At 43.4% G+C, this 25,362-nt stretch overlaps 1 long non-coding RNA gene across 3 annotated transcripts in view; it reads left to right on the plus strand.

The window, feature by feature from the left end:
* The window catches only part of LOC106629496 (uncharacterized), a 189,201-nt gene that overhangs the window by 151,387 nt on the left and 12,452 nt on the right, over nt 1-25,362 (plus strand). For 2 of the 3 annotated variants that reach the window (XR_012583004.1, XR_012583003.1), the window contains 4 exons: nt 9,924-10,076; nt 13,208-13,333; nt 14,753-14,954; nt 22,104-24,377. This is a non-coding gene — a long non-coding RNA (uncharacterized LOC106629496). The remainder of the gene's footprint in view (nt 1-9,923; nt 10,077-13,207; nt 13,334-14,752; nt 14,955-22,103; nt 24,378-25,362) is intronic. The other variant, XR_012583002.1, reaches the window with a different exon arrangement.

A 25,362-nucleotide genomic window follows, 5' to 3' on the forward strand; every position in this document is an offset into this window, starting at 1 on the left:
TTCCTTTTCTATTGGGTTAATATAAAGAGAAATCTTTCCACTTAGCGGGACTGAACGGATCAGACAAGTGTAGCATTGACTGTTGACAGCACTTCATAAGAAAACCCTCTGACTGCAAACTGTCTCATTGATATGTTCAACTTGACACACAGGATTGATTTTTGATTGTTTTACAAAGCTCTCCTGCGCATGTTTTCATTATCAAGGCTGGGCAGTTTTCATACCAACACTTGGAAAATCTTAGAGCTGTTAATATAACTTGACATCATCTATACTGCATCTAATTGTAACAAGTAACCCAACAAATTAAGCTTCTTTCACCAAAGCTCTCCAACATGGACTGCAGCCCTGATTATTCTTTTAGTTTGTTTTGTTTGGGGGCACATGAAACAGCAGCAACATTATTTCAGTTCAAAGTTTTTAATCCTACTTGTTGTGAAGACAGAATTAGGGATAAATTCAAGACAGTGAAGTGTCATCAGCACTGAATCTGTGCTTATTCCCAGCATCTTCACTGGGAACTGGATCAGGTCCTGTGCAGACTGTGCTGGGCTGCAGCTCAGGAGATGATGGCACACCCAGGGAAAGGACATGGTCAAACATTCTCCACACATGCATTAATTAAATTTATTAACTTTGGAGTTCCCAACCATCTCTTTCCCATGTCTCCAGGCTCTGATCCACCTTTCCGCTTTCTCTTTCCCATCTTTCTCTGACTGTGCTACTTCCTCTCAAGCCCCCCTGATCCTCCAGAAACCCCAGAAAGGAGCTGGGATATTTCTTTCCCTTTCCCATACAGCCACTGCAACCCTGCTGATGGGAGTCTATGTACAGCAGTGGCCTGGAGCAGATCCCAGCTATCCCTGAAATTTGGGAGAACATCCCTGTCTCCTAGAGCAGACTGAAGCCATGGGTTATGGTGGAGTAGCAGGCCCACATAGGGAATAAGCTCCTTCTGCCGGCCCTGTTTAGCTGTTACCTTTCAGATAAAAACCTGCCTGAACTGCCTTTTCTTTTTTAAAATGCCATATGTAAAAAGGAGGAATGAAACTGTCTAAGCTGAGTTTTAGAAGAAGGAGCCCTCAGTCCAATTGCAAAACTGCTGCTGGTTTTTCTCCCCTGTCCCTGTTATCCGTGTGTGCAGCCTGCGGGATCACCCACTCGGGAGCTCAGCAGCACTCACTGACCAGGCAGCCTAGATTTCACAAGATTGTCCTTTATTCCCTCCAGACACAGGAGAAAAAAAATCATTTTCCATCACTGCCCCCTCCCCTTCTTTTCCCCAACAAGTGAGCATTTACTATTCCTTGGTGCTATGCATCATTTTCTGAGCCCGCAGTGCGATTACCTCAGCTTGGCAGGGGCTGGGAATTTCCACTCCTGAACAAATGCCCATCTTGGTTTTCTTTTTCTAAAAAAGCAAGGCCCTAAATAGTGTGTAAGCACTTTCCTGTGGCTGTGCACCCTCTTCATAACCCTTCCACTCGAACAAAGTGATTGTCTGAACTGAAATCGTTTCACTGAGATGATTAAATTAGTTCCTACATGTCAGAGATGTACAGAGGTCTTGACATTTATATTTGGGTATTAGAGTCTGACATTCAAATGTATTCCTGTTTGAAAACAGTGTAATTTAAAAAGTAGCACAAAATCCATTAATATAATAGGGAGAGATGGCGATGCTTTAATTTGTGTGGGGCTGTGCAAAATTATCCTTTCGAGGGGCTGCAGCAAGGGCAGAGCTCTGCTGGCTGGGCTGGTGTAGGCAGGGGGGATGTGCTCCCCCAGGGCCCCCCAGACACACCAAAACCCCAAATATTGCACCCATGGAATCCAGGATAAAGTCAACCATGGGCTGAGATGTCTCTAACCACAGTGGGGTTGTTTTGACAGGATACAATCTGCCGTTCCTTCCTGCAGCTTGAAGAACACCTGTGGCTGGGATGTAAAACTAACAATGGGTTATATCTCCAAAAAGGCAAAACAAACAATTAAGCCTGTCCTCAGGGATGCCAGCAAGCGAAAAGTGATAACACCTATGCAGGCACTTTGTCCCAAATTCACCCATCACCCCCATAAGCAGAAACTGACCTGACATTAAATTCTGTATTGTGTGATGGGAATGCTTAGGCTGTGGGTTGCCATTATTTAGGAACTAAAATTACATGGTTTTTTTTAAGTTTTCATAACAAGTTTATTAAAAAATAACAAGTTTATTAAAAAATCCAAATCCCAGTTGTGTGTCACCCAAGAAGAGTCTCTTTTGCCTGGAAAAAGAATTTTTACCACTTTTCAACGTTATTTAGAATGAGTGAATGCAAATGACATTATTCAATTTGCAGAAGCAGTTTCATTCATGAGGTGACATTAACATCTGGTACCTAAAGGAAACATTCTTCACCAACTAAAATAAAAAAAAGTCCAATTGATAAACTCCTGACAGCAAATCCCCCACTATGCCAGCAGCAAAGCAGCCCAGCATTTTCATTCTTTTTCATCAAAACAAAATCCTGTGTTGGGATAATCGTGTTTTTCCCAGGATATTCCTCAAATGCAGGGGGGGAAACAGAACTAAAAGGTCTGAGCTGGAGCAGGAGTGCAGAAATGAGAGTGGCTGCATTTTTCTGTGGTGTGGCTGCACATATTTATTATTCGCATCTGCAATATTGATGACCACGGACTGCTCTCGCTGCACATGCGTCCTCCTGCCCTCCCCTGACTTGCGCAGCTGAAAAGAGCTGGGTTTTTTTTTTTATTGCTGTTTTCTCTTTCAGCAATGAGCAAAATGCCCCATGTTAATGCCAGTTTGTTTTCCCAAGTGAAAAAATAAAAATAATAAAACTGGTATAGGAATTGGGGCAGGCCTCTGCCTTCAACAACGACCAAGGCTGAGGGACATTTTTCTGGCTGTTAGGAGCAAGTCAGAGCAGGAGGATATATCCTAATTTCAGGATTTTATTATGCAGGGGCACCCTCATTTTAAAGCAACAGGATGAAGCATTCAGGATGAAGATTAGGCTTCAAAATAGTGAAAATTGCTCACACAGCTCAGATAGCAGGTATCTCTATTTTGGAAAAACGACTCCTCATTAATGGGTAAAAATGAGCACAATTAGTGTGGATATACATTTGTATACATGGGTACATGTACATATACATAACACACTCTTATTTTTTATGCACTGCTGGGGTGTGTGTTTGAGCGTGTGTATGTATGATAAGAATAATGAGATAGAACAAAAATGAGGGGACAATTATTCTGATCTTTTGTAACCCAACTCAGCTGGGTAAATTATCATTTTGAGCAGTCTCAAAACAGAAAACTAAGCATAGTAGATGATAGGGAGGCATATTTTTAAAAAAGAATTAAAGAATAAAATGCACAGAGACAGAATGCCATGTTTCGTTATGTCATTCCCTGCCTGCCTTTCTTCATGAGAGAGATTTCAACTTAAATACAAAGACTGTACTTTTAAATAAACAATGAAAATTGAAAATAAGCTTCCTTGTTAAAATATATATCTGTATTTCCATTTCCTCTCTCTTTTTTTTTTTTAAGTAATGCAGTACTGTGAAACTATACTGAAAAAAGAAAATAAATAAATAAAATAAATAAAAGCAGGGCATTAGGTATTAGGATTCCAAACGGGATAGTACATCTTTAATGATACATATGATAATTAAAGAATACAATAAACACAATTAGCATATGTTTTAAACAGTTTATTAGTGAAGCTTACCATAAAATCAGAATATATAGAGCTCCAGGGTTTGTTGGGATAACAGCTTCTAATCCTTAGAGTCATAAAATCCCTGGCTTGGAAGAAATGGGCATCTTTAAAATGATTGAATCAGCAGGCCTCGAGTGAAAACACACAAATTAGCAAACTCCAGCAGTTGGGCACCGCGCGAGGCTGCGGCGCTCGGCGGTGAAGCCACCGCTGCCACTGCCCCGGCAGCTCTGATGGAGCTCAGCGGGGATGCGGGGATGCCGTGGACATCGAGGAGATAATGGCTTTAACTCCTTCCAGACCACGGATACCCAAAAAAAAAAAACAAACTAAATAATAATAATAAATAGCAAGAAATTCTAGTTTATTTCGCAAGCAGTCGTCGCGGGGAAGAAAGGGAGAATGAATAAGTGATGGGCATAAATGAATGATGGGCATAAAGGAGATCAGGGGCTCGCCAGGCGCAGGGGGGTGCTGGATTTGGGCTGCCCTCCCTTCCTCCATCCCAGATCTCAGCGTTCCTGCAAGGCAGAGCACAGGGTGACAATGGGGACAGAGGATGGGTGGCCCCCACCCAGAGGGTGAAGGAGAGCTGGGGCCCAGGGGAGTCACTGCGGGAATTGCTGGGAGCTTAAAACTTGAATAATTCCATTCTCCCAGTCTGGACAGGGCTCTGGCCACTCTCACACAGCAGACAAACACTCCTGGCAGCCTCACTTTGTATCTCCTGCTCCTGCCTTTTTTCCTTTCCAATACCCCCTTTATGTCTTCTTTTCTTTCCTTCTAACTTCAGTTGGGTTGAGGTTTTTTCTGCTAATGATTAACATATAAGCTCTTTACCTTCATCTCCCTACTGTAGAGATAATTTCTTCCCTCCTTCGTTATTTGTTTGTTTGTTTGGAGGGGGCGAGGATGAGTTTAATCCTGCGGTTGGGAAATTTCAGATTTCTTTCGAGCAGCAGGGAAGGCTTTGGATGAGAGTCGGTGTGGGCTGAAAGGAATGAAGCTCAGCAGAATTGGATTTTTTTGAAGAAAAGGGGTAAACTGTCAACTTTGTAATGACTCCTTATCAGTTGTGATGACTTCCCAGCTCTGCAGCAAAGGAGAATAGCAGTCAAGCAATGTTTGAACACATTCTATGGGGAAATTGGGGTATTTGGATCATGAAATTAGATCTGAAGACAGCCAAACATCTCAATTAAAATAAGAGTTTCACTCGAAGGCATTTCATGTTTGCTCAGCTCCTGGATTTATCTGAACTAGCTTTTCCTGCTGCATGGCAGAACTGGTGGGCACAGTGCTGCTCTGCATCAGAGAGGTGCCTGCTAATTTGGGTGGGAATGCTGAAAACCCTTGTCATTCATGGGGACAGCACACTGCTTTATGTTTATCCCATGCTTGGAATTTATGTTGATATTATTTTCCAAAACTTTTACCTGGACCTCAAGTCCAGGAAGTGGAAGAACTTTGTTGTAGCAATGCCAATGCACCATGTAAGCCACATTTTGCCCCAGATATTTGTCTATTTGTCTGGTTTTGCCCCATATGAGTCTAAAGACAAAAGGAACAAGCTGGAGGAGAAATGAAGGTCCAAAAAGATGAAGTGACTTTCCCAAGGTCAAACAGCAGGATCATGGTGAAGGCAGGAATATAAACATGAATTATATTGTCACTCTGCTAGAAAAAGAGGTTGAAATGCAGCTCATTTTTTTTGCTGTAGTTTAGACCCAGCTTGACGTATTTGACCTCTATTCAGCTGGCCAAGGTCCAGGGAAACAAATATGAAAAATAGGATTTTCTGTCTACTCTGAGGAAAGACATGAAGGTAAACTAAAATGTGTCAGGGGTTAACTCTGCAGCACTGGAGTTTAAGCAAACCAAGGGCTGAGTCAGGGTCTGGTTAACTGGTTTTTCTATTGACTTCATTGGTTTTGAGTTACATTGAGAAGGATAACGAAATTTGGCCCAGGGACTGGGGAGGAGGGGAGGCAATGCAGCAGCAGCCATTTGTTGTTGTATTGTTCCACCCACTGCCATTTCTGCACTGATCCATCCCTGGTAGTGCCTGACAGACACCAGGCTCACCAGGTCCAGTCCCAACACCTGAGTTTTAGCTCCACCTCCAGTTTTCAGCAGAGGAATCCAGCATCCCATGGAGCATTCACAGCTGACAGGGAAGAGAAAAAAAAGAGATGCTTGGAATTTGGCTCAGCCTGTAAAGCCCTCACTGTGCTGGCCCTTACCTGCAGGAAGGTTGTGCAGACCTCCAGCCCTGCCTCCTGCTCCTTCTGGGGAGGAGCTCACCACCTGGGAGGCATGAGGATGTGTTCAACCCTCTGATCAAGGGCTGTAAAACTGCTGGCCCACGAGTGTTGCATGATCTGTGTGCCAGACATGACTGGAGTGGAGCTGGCGGCACTGGAGGGACCTGGCCCTGCTCCCTTTGGGCCACCTGCCCTCCCACATCCCCTGTGGTGGGCACTGGGGTAACACTGCCACACTCAGCTCCAGAGCATCCTCCTGGGAGAATTAATCTGGATCAAAGTCAGAAATAGAACTCAGTGTTGGCTGCCACTCTCTGCTCTTGCTGCAATAGAGAAAGCCATGACATTTTGTAGAACTTGAGAATTTAAGGGAAATATTTTCAATAAGGATGTGTGCACTGCTCTCTTTATCATCCAGGTGTTTATTTTTCTTAAACACGTGGCACAAGCATTTTTTCATTTTGAATATAAGGTCAATTTAGCATATGCAGAATATTTTCCTGTTCACTTTCCATTAGCATTTTGTATTTATTAGTGAGAAACTAAGAAATAGTGGATACTGAATTCAGCTAAAAGCCAATTCTACACTGAATATTTAACAAAGACATGACTTCAAACTGTGTTAGTTATTTTTATAAGTGTTCTAAAAATAATACCATCGAGTTTATTACCTAACCCATATCACACAGAATTTGACATTTGGATGTTGAGGGCTCATATGTATGTTAAAACCGTTAGAAAATATGCACAGAAAAAATTCAAGGCTTCTGTAAAATAAAAATAAAACCCTCAGAAATTTATTATGTGACCCAACTACACTGCAAATTGAAAATTTGACAGTGGTGGGCAGCCTGTACACCAACATTCATCAGCTTGGATCCTCTGCACAGGCTCTTAGGATGCTCTATCACAGATTAATGTCTCTCAGCAAAGAACCTGCTATAAAAAAACAAGGCATGCAGCTGATAAAATTAATGAAACAAATCATTGTTGTAAAGCATTTGGCGAGGTGTGAATTTGAAAACTACTTTCCTAATATTTGTAAAATAAACAGAAATTAATATCCATTAATAGTATCATAATGATCTTAACTGAGAATGCTGAACTGTTGCCTGTTTTGTTCTTTTCAACTGCAGCATCTTGCTGCAACTGTTTTTGTGGCTGGGGAATAATCTGCTTGTGTATTCTGTAATGATACAAGAAATAAAACACAATAGGAGGAATAAAATCTGAATTCCCTTCTCAGCAAAGAGTAATTCCACAATCCATATATTTTTGGTAGCTTGCCTATATAAGGTGCAGAGCTTTATTTCCTAGACCATTTTCACTGCCACCTCGAGTTGGGCTCACAGGAGGAAGCAATTCTGCTTCATAAAAAAAAAACTTTACCCCAAATCTTAAAATGGCATTGGGTGATCCTAAATTTCCTAAAGGCTTGGAAGGTGATGCAGCTGCCATGGTGGCTTCCCTATGGGACAGTCCCTTCTCATGGCCTTTCCCACCAAGGATGATGGGTTTCAGATCTTCATATCTCTTGGCAGCAGAGCTACCTTCCAAGCCAGCTAAAATGTGAACAATGCAACATTTCCCATGAGAAATAGCTTATTTGTATTTCTGCAGATAATGCAGTAGCTTCCTGGTGAAACTAGGCACGGTGTGGACTGAAGTTAAAATACCAGTGGGTCACAAAGTGAAATCATGGAAAGAAAAAAGGGAATTTATTCTCTTAATCAGAAGCAATTCAGCACAGGTTCACATCCTGATAGTTTTTACATTGTCATTCACCAAAGGCAAATGGCCTGGTGCCAGATGGTGCTAATGGGTGAAGGGACAAGGGGGTTCAGACATCCAGGAGAAAGGACAGGCCCAGTCCGTCCCTATCGCAGTGCCAATACCACAGAGCAGCAGGTTTATCACGAGGAAGCCTCAGCAGCAAGATGGGAGGGTTTTAGCTCTGGCTTCCATGCTCTCCTCTGCAGTTTGCTCGGTCCCACGTTAGTGTTTGCACGCCTGCCCACACAGGGAGGGAACATATGTTTTGGATGGGATCCTCTCTTTGAAAATGTGTTTTTGAAGCAAAAACAAATGTTAAACATTCTCTTAGCAAATACCTCCTTTTAAAAGCCTTTCCTCGTCTATCTCATGCAGACATGAGTTAGTGTCTGTCCACCACATCACCATTAATGGCTGTGCAAAGTGTCCAGCAGGTCCACTCCAGAGGGACTGGAATTTATGGAGATAACTGACTTTTCACCCCATTGGCTCAGCCACCTCATTAATTTCGCCTCAATCAAAATATTTCATCCAACCTGAAAAAAAAAAACCCCAACATGTTTTATCTCAATATTTCTCAACCACTTCTATCACTGCTCCCAAGATTTTAGACGTCGTTTTGAGATAAAAAACCTCTGAAACATTTGGTTTTGGAAGTGTGGAAGCGAAACTTTTTTTAGCCCCTCTTCCAGCCTGCCACGTTGCCATATTTACCACAGTGCTAACAGTTGTCAGAGATTATCTGGCTGAGTCACAGCTTTTATGGGCTCCACTCTGGTCCTAGAGACGCGAAGCAGCTCCTCTGCAGCCCAAGGTTTATGTTGGCATAAGCGAGATCAGAATTTGCCCTTCTGTTTACCATTTAGCTGAATCACCCCATCACAGACCAACTGTCATCTGTCACTCCATACTTTTAATGGTACATTGCACTGATGTTGTCTATTTTTTCCCTGTCCCAGCAGCCCTGTCACTCTGGTATGTGCTAATCTCTTCTTCCAGGCTTCTGTTGGATCTCTTAATGACAGTGCCACTGAAATTTAAGGGTTTTTCTTTTTTTTTAAATTAAAAAAAAAATAAAATTACAAGAGAGAGTTTGGGGAGCTGGAGGCAGACTCAGATTTGCCCTGTAACTCAGGCTGCAGACTAAACAGACCTTGGGCTTTTGGAAGTGCCTCCCAGGATGTGTTTTATCCATCCAGTCCCAGGCATGGCATCATCTGGGGAGCAGAGGCGGGACCCCCACTCCACCACCAAAGCATGGCCGCAGCTCTCCGACAAAGTTCACAGTAGAAAATTAATTAATTTTAAAACTGCAATCTCCTCCAGCAGCTCTGTGCTCCTACAGCCAATGGACCAGAAATCTTTTCCAAGGGCTTGGTTTCCTTGGGGCCCTGGTGGTGACAGAGCCTGGCTGCTGATTAACCCGTGTGGTGACAAGGGACGCGTGTCCCCTGCAACATGAATCATGTATCCTTCCCGTGTTGTGACAAACAAAACAAGGAGAGATATGCCTTGCAAAAGGCACTTTGGCTGTGGGAGGAAATGCCCACCCCGGGCAATAAAAAATATTTCCGTGTATTAAGATTGTTCCCTGTTTTTCCCAGAGGTGCATGTGGGAGTGGAGAGGATTAAAGCTACAATAATCTTCTGTGAGTTTTACATTTGTACATTTGTGGTTAGATTGATCAGCTAATAATTTTAGTCTGTTATTATTATTATTTTTGCAAGCACCTAGGAAAAGATTTTGAGGTTTACTTGTGGCCTTTCCAGAAACAAGCAGTACATGAAACAAGTAGTACCACCAAGAAGTGAATTAAGTGTGAAGTAGCACTTAAATATTGCAGACAGTGCTTGTGAATATGAACCCTTTTGGGGATCTCCACTTTTTTTGTGTGGGCAAAGGTTTTTATCCCTGCAAAATGCAAGTTAACAATTCACTGTCCAAGTCCCACGTGCAAATTGTTTCACTGCTTTGACTGCTGAATGTCTGCGACATGGAGTGTGCAGAACTTGAGGAGGTCCATCTGCTAAGGGAAATAATCCTGTGTCATTGCAAAATATGTTTCTGGGTGTGCGTGTATTTCTCTGTGCTCCTTCTTTGTCATGATTCCTCGGTTTAATTTAAACACATGTTTCACTTCTCTCCATATTTCAGGTTTATTGCAGAGTATGAAAATCAGGAAGCTTTTTGTTCACTTCATACATCTCTTCCAACAAAGCCAGACATCCGAACCCGGCACAGACTCCAGAGTGATTATTGTTACACATGATCTATGGAGCAGATAAATTACAACTTGATTTTTATAAGGTATATTGAGCCTGCAGGCTTCAGCAGAAACAAAAACAAAACAAAACTCAAAACCTTGGTTTAACTAGTAATTTGAGGAAATATGACAAACCTGACACGGAAGTCACAGAGCAAATAAATATGCACATCCATCATTTTGTGAAATAATGCCTTCGCTAGAGAGACCTCTGCTTGCTGCAGTCTGCAGTGTAAAATTTCTTCATGGTTTACTGGCCTCAGATCCTACTACACAGAGAATCAAGTTAGCTATAGTTGAAAGAAACAATTCTGTGTAAGAAAAACAGTGTTGTGCAGTAAAATAGTGCACATATCAATCACGTGAGTGAAAACTAAGTTGGTTTTCGGATATATTATAATATTCTTGGAATGTTAGAGGTGTTTTTTATTCACAGGCTAAAATGATTGGAGGCTCTTTACCTTTATTGTGAAATAATCCAGTTCCTAGAAATAAAATCACCCAGTGGTTATTGCAGATAGAAAATCCTACTTCATACAAAATACAACAAAAGGCAGTTTCAGAGTCATCTTCTGAGCACAATAGTTTTGTTGGTGCACTGGAAAGGAATAACACACACAATTCTCCCTTCAGGAAGTGGCTTTTGGTACCAACTCTTTTTTTTTTTTTTTTTTTTTTTTTTTTTTTTTTTTTTTGTAGCTTGCCAACAGTTGGAAGGTTTTGTGTGAAACTAAAGAACACCATCAGTGCCCTTTGCATGAGATCTGCCCCTCAGACTGTCCCCTCCCTGCAGATTCAGGAGCTGCAGTTATCCCTGAGTTGGAGTTCACAACACAGCAAAATTTACCCTCTCAAAGAGGAGGCTGTGGTTTGGGCACTGACAGGGATGTAGCCTTTGACACCTGGAGGAGGGTTTTACTCAGAGTTTAGGGGTTAAATCCAACAATTTATGTCAAACTGCTTGTGGATAAAGCACAAAACAGTGCCAAAATGCTCCACTCCTAAAGAAGTGTCTTTGTCAAAGCCACAACTCTTTTCATGCTCCATTCCTGCTCCAGCATGTCCTTAGAGATTTCCCCATTTCCAGGGATGCTTCTTGGAGAAGCAGGATGGAGAGGAGCCAGGTCATCCCCACACATAACCATGCAAAATGCACAACACCCACAGCCCAGAGAAGGAGATGCTGCCCCAAACAAAGATGTGGGTCTGGGACCTCCCAGGTAGCACAAGACCTAGATCTGTGCTCTGTCTCCACTTTCAGAGAAATTCCAGCGCCTGGAAGAGAGTGGAAGAGCCTTTGTGTGCAAATTCCCAATGAGTCACGTGTAAAAACCACAAATTTAGTGGCTCAGCCACACCAGAACTGCTGTAAATCTGAGGATACACAGAATTACTGCTGTGGGTAGCAGAGAGCTCTAACACCAAAGATGGAGGGCCAAAAAAGGAAGATCAATATATCAAACAGGTCTATAAGATCTATAGGTCAATAGCAAACAGATCAGGAGGAAGGGCTGAAGTCCCTTTTGAAGTGCTGATCTGACCCATGGAACCTGGCTGGGAAGTCTGCAGGAAAGTGTCTAAACTGGACCGGGCATCTGCATCTTCCACTCTTAACCACAAGATTGCCTTAGATGCACAGCAAAGACAGCGCTCAGAAAAATAAGCCTAAGTTTGACCTCTACAGAAGCTGTTTTAACCTGATCTTGTAAGTTTTGGTACCTAGATATGACCCTGTCTTGGTCTGATCCTGCAGTTCTTGGCCAGGCAAACCTTACTTGGATCATGGTTTATATGAAGGGTCCATCATCTGCTTCCCTGTGTCTCCCAAGCTGCACCTTGCAGTTTAAAAGCCAAGTGCACGTTCACTCCTCTTAGCATTGCAAAGCCAAAATGACTGGTTTATGCTTCATCCATAAAATTGCCAGCTAAATATTCATTCTGGAGCCATTAGTACAGGTGTTTGTCAAGGAAGATGTACAAAGCAGCCAGAACATGTTTAGCATTTCATGCACCAGGCTGAGCTGCAGGAGTGACAGGTTGAAAAATCTTGTTTGGACTCATAGACTGAAACCGTTTAATATAGAAGTCACTGGTGGACTATAAATATGGAAAGCCAGTGTGCCACATTTTTATAGAATCCCCATTCTGCATGTCTTTTAAACATATTGAAACTTCAGAGAAGCGATAGAAGTTAAACTCACCAATTTTTGCTTCAAACATTTACAGTTCTTCAATGAAGGAACCTTCAGAAGCTCAAATGCCTGGACAAAATACACTTTATTTGAATGTGCACTTAGATTAACTGATCCCACAAAAGCCAACTCTGTTCATTTAGGCCAGGAATTACCCAATTTGCTCACATAATCTCAGCAATTACATGTTCATCTTTTTTTAAATATCAGACCTATGGTGTGATTTACGTGGTATGTGATCTTTTAACTTAACCTCAAAGATATTAATCTTTATTAAAGGGTATGAGAGGCAAAGAGGGGGAAGAGAAGCCGGTGACAGATACTCTGACAGCGAGGAAAAGTCATTTATAAAGTGAACATCAGTAAACATTAAGAGTGACATATTGATATCAGCAGCCAGGAAATGGCTGGCCGAGCTAGGATGAGGAATTACACTTTAAATTGTGGCAACCATATTTTTTTCCCAAGGTTGATCTTTTATATTTTTTAAAGAGAAATTTACTATTATGCCTCCTGTTTCCCCTATGGTAAAATGGCAGAAATTTGACTGAGATTTACTTAAAGTGACAGCAATGCCCCATTTTGTCCAAGAAAGATGATCACTAAATGTCACGTCTATCTACTCTCATGTGGATCACTTATTTGACATGTTCATGTCTCAGCTTCATAGCAGTTTGCAGCATGTTTCCTGGTGCTCTGAGGCAGTCTGGAATCTTTGTGGTGAAAGCCTGAGCTGGCCAAAGGCAGTTCATTAAAATAAATAAATAATGTGTTTGGGATTCCATTGCAAGGGTGTCAGGCCAGAAAAAGGCATAAAAAGCCTCACAAAACCAGACCAAGAGCGTATGCTTCTGGTCAGGCTGCCAGAAGGCCATGCTGGTGGGATGCTCTTGCCATCTCAGCTGAAGTTGAACCACAGCAAAAAGCAAATATTGGTGTTTAAATACAGAAAATAACCTCATACCCTTTCATTTATTTTTTAGGAAATCTGGAAAATGGCACACTCTGAACCAGGGCAGAGTGTGCATTTTCCCACTTTGCTGAATTCCTGCAGGGAGAGATGCAAAACCCAGCTGGATGTGAGGGAACCATCAGCACGAGCTCCTGAGGTGGGGAGCCCATTTAAATCTCCTTTGCTGAGCCTCAGATGTGACCCAAGCAAAGCAGAATGGAAAGCGAGGCAGAAAGGCTTTTTGCACAAAATGGAACAGTAGTCATGAATAATTAATGGATTTCTACCTTCTTTGCCATTTTAACTTGTCTTCCTTAGTACTTATTGCCTTCCAGTCCAGAAATGTGTCTGTAGATTAATTCATGCATGTTTGGCAGCAGCAAGGCAAGAATTAAGGTGTGTGCTGGAGATGCAGCCTCCCAACAGATCCAACCTGATTCAGCAGTCTCCCAGCCAGAGCCAGGGAATGCTCTTGCACAGATCCAAGCTCTGGGAGCCTCTCAGCGAGGCCAAGAGCTCTTTTTCCCATTTCTTCTAAAAATTTCTATAAGTCCTGTCCAAATAAAGAAGTTAATAATCACAGAAAGTTCTTAAGATCTGAATGCAAGGACATAAATACATGTCATGAGAAGGACACAGCTTTGGTTTGTTCCAGCACCAGAGGTTCGCAGATTGCCATATATTTATTCTTTTTGGGGTGCAAATACCACAGTCATGAAATACAGTGAGAATATTTAGTCCTGGCTTATCCTGTTGACTGCCCTGTGCTATCAGTGCAGTCATACCCTCAGTCAAGGGTGTTTCATCAGCCAGTCTAAGGGAGGCTCTGTAAAACCCCAAGTTTTTCTCTCAGACTTTCCCTTTGATGCCCAGCTGCCAGCTCCCATGTGGGCACTCACCTCAGACACAGTTTAACTCCCAGAAAACCTGCAGGAGCAGCAAAACCAGCTCAATATGCATCCTATGTAATAAGCAAGGTGGTTTTTTTGGTTTTTTTTTTTTTTTAGTGTATGGTGGAAGATTAAAGCCATTCTAAATGAAAGAAGAGTGTGTAACAGGGTACAAGATTTCTAAATAGGTGGCACATGTCAGCAGGCATTACAAGAGTGTCTTTAGGTGAGCCTTTGATATCGACTGCTGAATAGTTCATTCTGAGAGATGCTACCAAGCAAGAGTTTCACTGCCTTGATTTGTTTTCCAGCTAAAATAAATCTGAATAGAATAGACTTAAATTACCTGTGATTTTTCTGTCTTTAAAAGGACACATAAAAGCTCACGAGATCACTGCGCTCCCCGGGGAATAAAAAAAAAGGGAATGGGAAAAAGAAACCAGGAAAACCATGAAAGATTCATTTTAATGGAATCCAGGTTTAGCTGTTTCATATTTAATAATGTTTAATATTTCATTTACTACTGGGGACTCACCTTTTTCAGAAGAATGTAAGATTCAAGGCACTATTGTGCATTAAGATTTTATGTCTGACTGTAGCAATATTATAAGGGTTGGCATTGGAGCTGCTCAAGCCTTATGCAGAAAGCCTGGAAGCAACAAGGTTTTCTTTCTTTTTTCCTACAGCCAAAATAGGAGCTGAAGCCCCAGAAAGTGGTGGGGTAGAGCTGTGAATCCTAGCAACAGGCGGGGAAAGAACTGTACGTTTCCTCACGTCCTCCAAGTGTTGGTGCCTTCTGGTACATCATTGACAGGAAGAGACACAGACCATGGAAAGGCCCTCCTTGCTGATGCATCAAGAAAGGGCACATTTTTTCCAGTGGGATGGGTGAGTTATTGCATTTTGGGGGGAAAAATCAAGTAAAGCAACACCCCACAGTTCATGCTGTTGCTGCTGTTGCACTTCCCTTCATCACAAGGCACTGCCTTTTGGTGCAGGGTTTTTTTTCCATTTTTCTATGCTCTAAGTCTTTTTTAAGCCCTTCTCAGTGATAATGTGGGCTTTTCTTTTTAAGTGAATTATGAAAATTTGCACTCAAAAGTGTGAGCTTAGGGTTCTGCCAGAAAAATCCATCATTCTGTGGCCTGCAATGAAATCATGGGTGATAAAAGCTACCACCCATGTTCAGCAGAAAGGGAACTGAAACCAGAGCACTTTTCCTGGAAGAGGAGGCTCCTGTTAAATATGCAGCAGTCTTGTCTTGGCAATATTAAACTAGCTTTTCTTCCTAAAGAACCTGTCAATACAGTTTGACCTCTCTCTGTGGATATTCTTCAGAGACTGAAGCACTCAGATAATCTGAAACAGCTCCCCAGTATCATCCCAGAAAAAGTCACAGAGCCTTGGACAAAGAGCAAGGTGGGATTCCAGACTCCTTGGTCCCATCATTTTGTTCAGAAATCCACCTTTTCCCAGCTGATGCCAGTTTCTCTGGGTTTGCCACCAGTTTTGCTCTTGGGAGAAGCTTGCAGACTCTTAGGAGCTTTGCCTGGATGTAAGCTGTGGGAAGAGGGGCGTGGAGAAGAGCTGGGGTTGTGTAACATGGCCTGCTGCTTCTGTTAAAAGAATAAATCTGTGGAAAGCAGCACTAGTGGGTTGTTGCCTTGGACTGGACCAGCTGCTGCAAGGATGAAGCACAGCCCCACACAGAGGGCTGCAGCAGAATAGAAGGATTTGGCTCCCACAAGGAGGGTCCTACAATCCCTTCTGCCTTTTGGGACATGTCCAAAATTCACCCCCTTCCTGGAGCAACTCCCTTCAAAATTTTCTAAAAAGATTCCGTGCCAGTAGAGGGAAAGTTTCTTGTATTATTAGGAGTTTTTTTGCTTGCAATTTCAGTCTCAGACCTCATTGAAGGGCTCTGGCATTTGCATAACTTCCCACGGAAACTGAATCAATGTTTGACATCATGGAACAGAATCTCAGGCGTGATTTAGCATTAGTAAGCCACCAGTCATCAGCACACTGTCATTCCCCTATAGCTGACATCTTAATAGAGTCAGCCTCATGCACACACATGTTCACCAGCAGCAAATTCTTCTCTGGCCATGCAGGAGCTTTTCTTTTAACATGGGCTTGCACACATGAACATCCAAAAGACACTGGTCCAATATGATCAATTTCCAGGGCTCCAAATGCATTTTCCCTTTAGGTAAGAAGGCAATTTTAAGTCCTCTTAAATAATTGAAGATACTCCTGATACAATCAAAAGTCAAGCTCCCCAAGATGAAAATGTCTGGATGATGAATAAGTTAATGGAACTAAAATCCCAGTCGTGGCTGATTAGGGGACCAGGAGAGTTTATCAGAGATGGGAATGTACAAGTCCAGTCACAGCCTGACCTTGTAACGAATGAGAGCTGAAAAGCAATTAATTGAGAAATTATCAGGGAAAAGAGAAGTTGTATGGTTGGTTAGCTAAAGCAATATGTCAATGGGCCAGGGATTGATTTGCCTGGAATACCTCAAGGTCTCTGTTCTGATGATTCAGGACTTGAAGGAACTGGCCCGAGCCAAGCAATAAAAATAAAACAGGGTCAGGAGAGGGAGTCATCAGTCAGCACTGGAGATCATGTATTATTTAGCTGGTAGTTAAGGGAAATTATCAAACAGGAGCAGACTTTAAACCCAAATTTTTTTCCCCATGAGAGGGGAAATGAAGGGAGAGAAAAGAAAATGTTCCTTTGTACCGATGCTCACTGTCCTCATCTCAAACACTGAGATTGGGAGCTGGGTCCTGAATGTTCACAGAGAGCGATGACCAGTCCTGACAGTGGGCATCATTTATTGCTGAGGTATTTCCTCCTTTCCTACTGCCAACAGGATGCACAGGACCTCTGCTCCCACCTCCTGCAGACACCAGGACCTGCCCCAGGCCCCCAAACTAACAGTGACCCTCTGCCCACTTGAACCTTGATTATTTAAACTCATCCACACATCAGCTTCCCACATCCTACACGTTTGGGAAACTCTTGGTGGGACTACAGCTGTGCATGTTGATCTGAGCTGCAAAATGTGTCTGCAAACAGAGTTCTGCTCCGTCAAAGATGAGTATGAAACACCTTGAATGAGACTGTAGTATGCTGTAGCTCATGAGAGCAGCAAAGCAAATGAGAACAGCAAAACAAATTATATATAAAGTCTTCTAGAACGATCAGTGGGTTGGGTGCGAATAGCTATGTCTTGTCTTGTGACAATTCACTAAATAACTCTAAACTCTGTCTCTCCCTTGCGGAAGAAAGAAGAAAGCTCCCACAGAAACAGCCAGTGCATGTTTCATGGCAAGGTCAGGGCCTCAGACACCACAAACTCTTCCTTTTTGGGATCAAGATCCTGAGATGCTGCAGAAAAATGTTTGTTGGAAACCTGCAGCTAGCTTTCCCATCAGGACAACACTTCAAGTTCTGTTTATTTTTGTTTTTTAATAGAAAGGCTTTCTAAATACTTCAGATTTGATATTTTATCTTTTTTGTCATGTCCTCCACTAATCAAAATTACAACAAAGCTATGATTTTAGCTTGTTTCATTTCAATACATAATGAATACAAGAAACTCCAATATTTCACTGCAAATAGCCATTGCTGATGCAAAACCAGGTTTCTAGAAGGAAATTCCAACAGCAGCTGTGAGATAAAGGAACAGCTTTATCCCACTGCCTATGGACATATCTGAACACATTTCTGGGACTCACAGCATGTCACGCTCCATGGAATGCATTTTCCATTTGTCCTGACCTGAGAGCTTTGCATTCAAGGAGCAGATCCCCCAGTGAATTCATCAGGAGGAATAATAACCACTGCATGAGCTTGGGCTGCTGGGCCAGCAGATCCATCCTGCAATTGTCAGTGTGCTGAAATTCAGGGTGGTATAAATGCAGCCTCCTTTGATTAGGGACCAGAAGGACACAGCAATATTTTCCCAGTCTATTTTATTGAAATGCAAGAGAAAGGATTATTTTTGGGGATTGCATCACTCCTCTCCTCTGAGGCCAAGCTGCTGCACTGTCTCAGCTCAGCATCTGGGAGTTTAGAAGGAGGTGATGGAGGTGCTGAAATATCCCAGCACTAATCACCTATTATCACCTTACGATAATTTAAAAAGCTGATTCTGAATAAATCCTCTTTGGAGCAGGTCCTTGGCTGGCCCTCTGCTCTGCAAAGTGCAAACACAACCAGCCCCAGTAAAACCAGTGGAATCCCAAATGTGACCTCAGGTTGCATGGAGCAGTTAGCTGGCTATAATCACTGGGATGGAATGAAGTCATTTTGTTCTGCTAGGAATCAGGAGATCTTTTTTTGGATCCACAAAAGTTGTGCTGGACTGCACTCTGATCTCACAAAGCTGGGGGAAATTCATAGATTTGGCCTCTTTATTTTCTTTACTGCTTTCAATGGCAGTCAAAGACTTTCAGTATAGAGGCTGTGATGCTTTAAGAGTGTCACAATGTGGAAGGGCAGGAAAATGCCCAGTCTGGAGTCTGACACAGTTTCCATTGTAAATTAAGTGAAGAAAGCCCAGCAAAGGCATGAAGCAGATCACACCAGCCGTACTTTTGTGTAGCAGCACTGGTGTGAGCTTTTGTGTGCCTGAGCCCTCCCAGGAAGGGGGAGATGGTCAGGTACCCCTGGCTCCAGGTGCCACTGACCCTCATCCAGAGCTCTGAAGGAGTGTGGTGTGTTCCCAGCTCTCACAGACATTTCTCACACAGGTTCAGCTAAACCATTCAGCTCTTCTTTTTCCTCCATGTCTTGTTAAATATGGAATCATCCCATTTTAATTCCCACTCACCTGATGGTGGGTGGGATCACAGTCCACTGGTGCAGAGGGGTGTCTGGGAGCACTGGTGTATTTGCCCACCCCCACTTGCAACAGCAAATTAATTTATATTTGTGGTCCTCTGGGGAGAAGGAAGTCATTCAAGCAGGTAGGCTCTGGAGGTCTAGGCTTTAAAATACTGGCTACTGGCCTCAAAAAGAGAGACAGGCTTAGTTACATCTCTACATCCCACATTTGGGCTGGCTGCTGTTGTTGCGAAGGGTTAACAGACACTGCAAAACATTTCTAGGATGAAGTGCTAAGATTTAGTGTACTGAATTAATTCTTAAATTAGAACAGGGGATTTGCACATGATTTCTAAGGGAAATTATCTTCTGGGTAAAATTAATACAGGAGATGTTTCAACATCTGGGATGGCATTATTATGAGCAATGATTACCCAGACATTGCCAAAAGAAAGAGATCACAGTAAACTCTTTCTTTTCCCAAGCAAAGTAAGCTCCTCACCCTGAAGGGGGGAGAGCATTTGCAGAGCCTTGGCTTATTTGGAAAAGCACAGGAGGATTCTACGTGAGGAAAAGGCAGCGTGCTTTGCTGATGGATGGTTGGGAAACAGAAGTGCAGACAGGGAAGGTTCTCTCTGCAGGTGGGCTCCAGGCACCCCCTGCCTCCCTCTCCTCTGAGCTCCTCATCAAAAAAAGGTGCTTAATGCAGTGCTACAGCTGCCCAGGTGCTCAATGTTGGGAGGTTAAAGAGGAAACACACTGGCAGATGTGACCTGGAAAACCTCCAAAAGGGAGGTTGGTCCTTCTGCTCCCCACCCAGAGACCACAGAACTCATCCAAATGCCTCATCTTCCTCCAGCCCTCAGAGGGGCAGCTTTTCCCTGGCAAAATTTTAAATAGAGCAGAGAGTAAAGCCAAAGCAAGACCTGCATCAAAACAATCACACCCCAGGAGGAGCTCATAAATATTTATTGTCCTTCAGCCTATTTCATTTTGTCAGGAAAAGAGGAGGGCGCTTGAGTGGGAAAAGGAGACCAGTGGCACAGCGCTCCTTTCACAGGGAAAAACACCAATGTTTAATTTAAAAGGGCATAAATATAAGAGAAATGCCTCTTTACTCTCGTGTTAGTAGCTGGCTATTAAATTACATCACAAGTGCTACGTGTGGGACCAGGCGAGTGCATGGTTATTTCCGTCTCTAAACCGGAGTGCAAGTCTCAGCGTAATTACTTTGGATCCAAGTGTAATTACCAACTGATCTGCAGGAACATACACAGCAGTGACATCCATCCCAGGCAGCATTAGAGCCTGATGATAACACAGCATCATTAACACAGCTTAGCGCTTCCCTCCGTGGCTGCAGGCCATGGTGTGCCTCGCAAAGGGCTCGCCCAGGAGCCACCTGAGCTGCTGCCCCTGCCTGTGCAGGGCTGGGAACAAATCACTGCAGACAACGGCAAACATGATACCCTAATCATGGGAAATTAGGCTGGGACAGAGGGGTTTTTCCCCAAGATGCACCCCCTTGTTTTGGTATTTCTGCAACCTGCCCCTGTTTCTTCCCCAAAGTCCATGAGGAGAAGGAGGGTGCTGAGTCCCCCTGGGGTCGCCACCTTTTTGTTTGGCTTTCTTCTGTTTTATTCTGCTTTACTGTGACAGCATCATGCTCAGATTTTGGAATATTTTCTCTAGAGTTCACAGCTCATCTGTTTCCTTTTGGAAGACAGTGGGTATAAGGATTTTCTTTGCTCTATTCTTTATCTTCTTTTTTTTTTTTTTTCCCAAGGCTGAAAGCATCAAAACAAGTAAACAACCTATTTATTCTGATGGTCTTGGAAGCTTTCTCTATACCTCCAAGAAGGTCAGAGAAATGATTCAGAAAGAGAAAAGCAGAGAAAAAAAATCCTTCTTTCTTTTCATAATTGCCTGTTTTGTTACCACACCTTCTTAGTGCTATGATGTTGCAAAGACAATGCAATAGACCAGTGTAGGAATGAAGATGCACAAAAGAAAAGAAAAAACTGATTTATTTATTCAAGTTGGTGTTTGCAGGTACTTTAGTTGTGTCCATTCTAGCTCATAAACAAAAACAAATGAAAATATGATAAAACATAAATTGACATAATTTCCTGTAAGAAGTACAGCACCTAAGATTATGCAAAAAAAGCAAGAAAATATCTCCCAGCTCCTATGGGTAGGATTGCATTTGCTCCCAGCTCAGGGTCAGTGATGGTAAAGTGAGATTGACAGGGTAAGTAACCCCTGAAGGAGGTTTTCCATTTTGGTCAGCCCTGCTAAGCCATGCTTGCTGCTTTGAATGAGCTCAGTTGCACAGAGAGATCTTCTTTTTTTTCCCTGATTCTGCTCATGTGCTGGTTTTATCTGAGCAGCTCCGCAGATGTCAGCGAGACACATTTTGTTTTGAGTTGCATCAGTGTAAATCACAACTGATCCAGTGAACTCGGAGATACCCTCCTTGCAGGGAGAGCTGTGACACCAAGAGTTTGGTGCCACGCTATTGTGACAGCTTAAAGCCCCTCCACGAGGAAACAAAGTCAGGCTCAGCTCTGTCCTGGAACACATTACAAAGCATGTTTGTTATTGCACAGAAGACAGCATTTGCCTTGGCTGTGAACAAGAAACCCAGATCTGTAACAGCTAAGATTTCATCTCTACCATTTATCCAATGAGCTTCCCAATCCTCTTGCACAGATAACCTGCTGCTAACATAGCAGTCAAGATCAGAGCACTTAATCAATCACTCACTGAGGACAAATATGCGTAATCTAAATTAGAACAAACCCAGGCATATTTTATATGACAGCCGTACAGATTTTTAAGAAAAAGCATTGGCAAGAAAATTGCATGAGAACAAAATTGTTTTGTGTTTATGCTTAAAGTGGTAGATTTCCTAAAAGCTTCTGTGGCATTAGGTAGCCTTGAATATACAGGGGCAAAATTCTGCTTTCACTGCTTTCACTTCCACATTTTCATCAATAAACCAAGGATGCATTTTGTCCCTCTGGCTCTGAAGCAGAAATCCTGCTGCAGACCTCAGTATGATGTAGAGTCCTTCTTAAAAACCTTTCATATTTTATGATCACTGTCGATTCTCTTATGATCAGTGTTGGTTCAAGCTTTCATGAATCAAAAATCAGCTCGTGGAAAGCATCTTAGAGCAACCTATTTGTCTGCAGGTAGCAAAGGAAAGTGGTGCTTTGAAGAATAAACCCCTCTGCCTTCAGAACGAAGCTCAGGCTGCACAGGAGGCTGGAGCGACTTACAGATTCTATTCAGGCTCCTCTCTGGGCATGCTGGGTGACCTTGTGTTCTCCCATTTTCCTCTGGGGGAGATATTATTTATCCCTGATAATAAAACACAGGATTCTTCAACTGCGACTCGTGGTTTAATCTATTGTGTCAACTTACACAAGCTCCCTTGGAAAAAAAGGAAGATCAGAGGCAATAAAAGGAGTAAAAAATGAAGCATCTTTAACTGAAGTCATACAACTTTCATCTGAGGTCAGGCCCACGATGCCCTGACGGTGCAGGGTGGGATCTCCAGAGAGGAGCATCCCAGGGATGGCCTTTGAGAGTGGGTGGCAGCTCTTGCACAGTGCCCATCAGGCTTGGAGACCCCTCAGCTTTGGGTACAAACCCAGCAAGCAGCAGGAAGGCTGAGCCCAGCCTCTGACAGGGCAGTCAGCACTGGCTAATGAAAGGAGGGGTTCAGAAAAAATGCTGGAAGTATCTGTGCAAACATCCCTTCTCCATGCACCTCTGCAGATGGGGCTCTAAAAAGAGTCCCTCTGTTGAAGTCCTGTCTCTGCTTCTCCAGATGAAACAAATGGTCCCACAAAAGTTCACACATCACTAAACATCCCAAGGAGACTGAATTTCAGTTTATTGCCTTATCTTGGGACTTTTAAATATCTATTTCAGTTCCAGCATGAAAGCAGTCCTGATCCAGAGTGCAGCAGGACTCATTTGCTCTCCTCTGACTTGGTTTTGGAGGGATCTGTGAGATTTTTCCAGGGACAACTGTCAAATTCTTCTCCCAGTCCGCTTGCTGAGGTGAGGCATTGTCATCAGCACTGTTGGCATGGGCAGGTTTGATCAAATTTGTTAGGGAGATGTTGGTAAAAGCAATGACCCAATATTGCAATTAAAGGAAAGGGTGAATACCTATTCCCAGAAAAGTCTGGGAAAAGCAATACAGAGGACTTTGGAAAATTTATCTTGGGAGTGCAAGCAGGGATTAGTATGCCTACTTGCTGAATTTTGCACCCAGAGGTCAAATATGGATTTTACTTGGATCTCTCAGCTTCAAAGGTCAGATCTGAATATGAAGCTTCTTTCTGCTTAAGGACAAGACAGAGACACTGCAGGTACCGGTGACCTGGAAGCAGGATTCCCACTTTCTACCATGCACAGAATTTCCAGAAATCACTTTGCATTACATTTTGGACTTAGATGCTCAGTTAATTCCCCACAGATCCCCATTAAAGTGCCTCAGTGCATTGCCCGGCTTTTTTTTTTTTTAACTTAACTTTATTTTTATAAACTTCTCAAGTTTTGACTCAGTCACTTGCCTGGGAGGCTGCTGTGTGAAGGTGCATGAGGATGGACTGGAGCATTTAAATGGAGGCCCCCAAACAGGAGCATTTTTCCCTTAATCTTCCCACACCACTGGGAATAATAATTCCTCGCAGGGCTGTTGCACAGCTTGATTCATTAAGGCTTATGAAGTGCTTTTAGCTCCAGCACTGAAAGGCTCTGAGCAAGTTATTTTGGACTGCTCAGGTGTTAGGAGGAGAGGCATTGCAGAAGGAATACAAATAAATCAAGAGAAACTGCCCCTTCCTTCCACGCATCCCCTGCCCCGCACTGCTCTCCATCACTGTTGGTGTCAAACAGTTAATTTACAAGCCCAGCACTTTACAAAGCCCCTGGAGCACCAATTGTCCCTTTCTCATGCAACATCAGCTCCTCCAAACAGCCAGCTGAGTCTCGGGGGTCAGCCTGCTCCTGCCCTTCCCAAGGCAACTCCTGGGTGTTTATTTTTGGACAAGCCAGACCCAGCATCACCATCCCCCTGCAGCAGGATGCACGGGAATAAGCCAGGGATGCTCTGAAATGTGCCATGTGCTTGGCCCGGGAGGGAACACTGGCCTGGGGAAGGTGACCCAGATATCCCACCCAGCCCATCACCCACCAGGGCATCCCCACAGCCTGGCAGGGCAGCCAGGGGCAAAGGAACAGGCTCGGGGCTGGGCAAGGAGAAGGCAGCAGATCCTTCACATGGCTTTTCTTCCCCCTCCCTCCCTCCCTCAGCCGGTCTCCCTCCCCTCCTCCAGTCTGTTGCACAGGAGCTGCCGGCCATGCTGTTCCAGTTCAGGGGCTCCTGCTACAGAAAAGATCAGCTGTTGGAGAACCCATGGAAAGCCCTGGGGGAGAGCCATGGCCGCAAGGTAATCAGCAGGCAAAGTTATTACCATTATGCTGCTAATTAATTCCCAGCTCATTACGTTTCCTGTGGCTAATTTGTACTCGCCGCTGATTTGATTAAACTCATCTCTATGCTAATAAATGTGTTTTCCATTTGTTTTAGCGACTGTAGGAAGAGAGCCCGGTATTTACATATTTTGACGTTTATCAAATAAAACGCGGCGCCTGAATTAATTCTGCTCTGATTTATAAGTGCAGGGGGGAGGAAGGGGAGCGAGGGGATGCTGAGGGTCAGGCGTGTGCGTGGCACAGAGAGCTGGGGGGGCTGGGGTGCTCCTCACATTTCATCCTCCCAGCCCCATCCTGCCCAGGGATGCTCCTGCAAGGCGGCCTCCACCTGCTCAGCTGCCCCCCTGCCATTCATTTCCCCTTCCCAGCTAAGTCTGGGGATGTGGGGCTTTGATTTGTAGGTACATTGCATGGTTCAGCAGCACCTCATCAGGTGGATTTCTCTTTGTCTTTCAGAAATTGCTCTAAATGAAGATTAGGTTTACACTGCAGCACCTCATTATAAGCAGTGACTGTGTTTCCCAGTCCTGTTCATCAGGACTCGCTACAGTAATATCAGACAGCTTGAATTTCTGATCAGGGGGAGGAACAGACACCTTGCCATGCACACAGATTTATTTTAGGGATGTGTTTTACCCTCTCTACCTCAATAACTTGCAAGGCACAAAGCTGCCCTCCAGCATCTGCCTTCTAAACCCAAAACTAACTCTTAAGGGCAGATCATCACCAAGTGAAACTCTGCTCAGAACACTCCTCCTGTTTCCCATATTTAACTGCTGCAGTATCAATCTTGTCTTCATTTGGGGTAAATCCTAACAGAAAAACACACTGAGAGTGTAAATCAGTGGGATTTGTGTGTTAGCATCACCAAGGGTTTGTGAAACCGAGCCTTTCCTTTTCCCAGGAAAACTGGCAGTGGTCACCAAGCACATCCCCTCT

Source organism: Zonotrichia albicollis, chromosome 17 (assembly GCF_047830755.1).
Source record: "Zonotrichia albicollis isolate bZonAlb1 chromosome 17, bZonAlb1.hap1, whole genome shotgun sequence".
NCBI classification, from domain to species: Eukaryota; Metazoa; Chordata; class Aves; order Passeriformes; family Passerellidae; genus Zonotrichia; species Zonotrichia albicollis.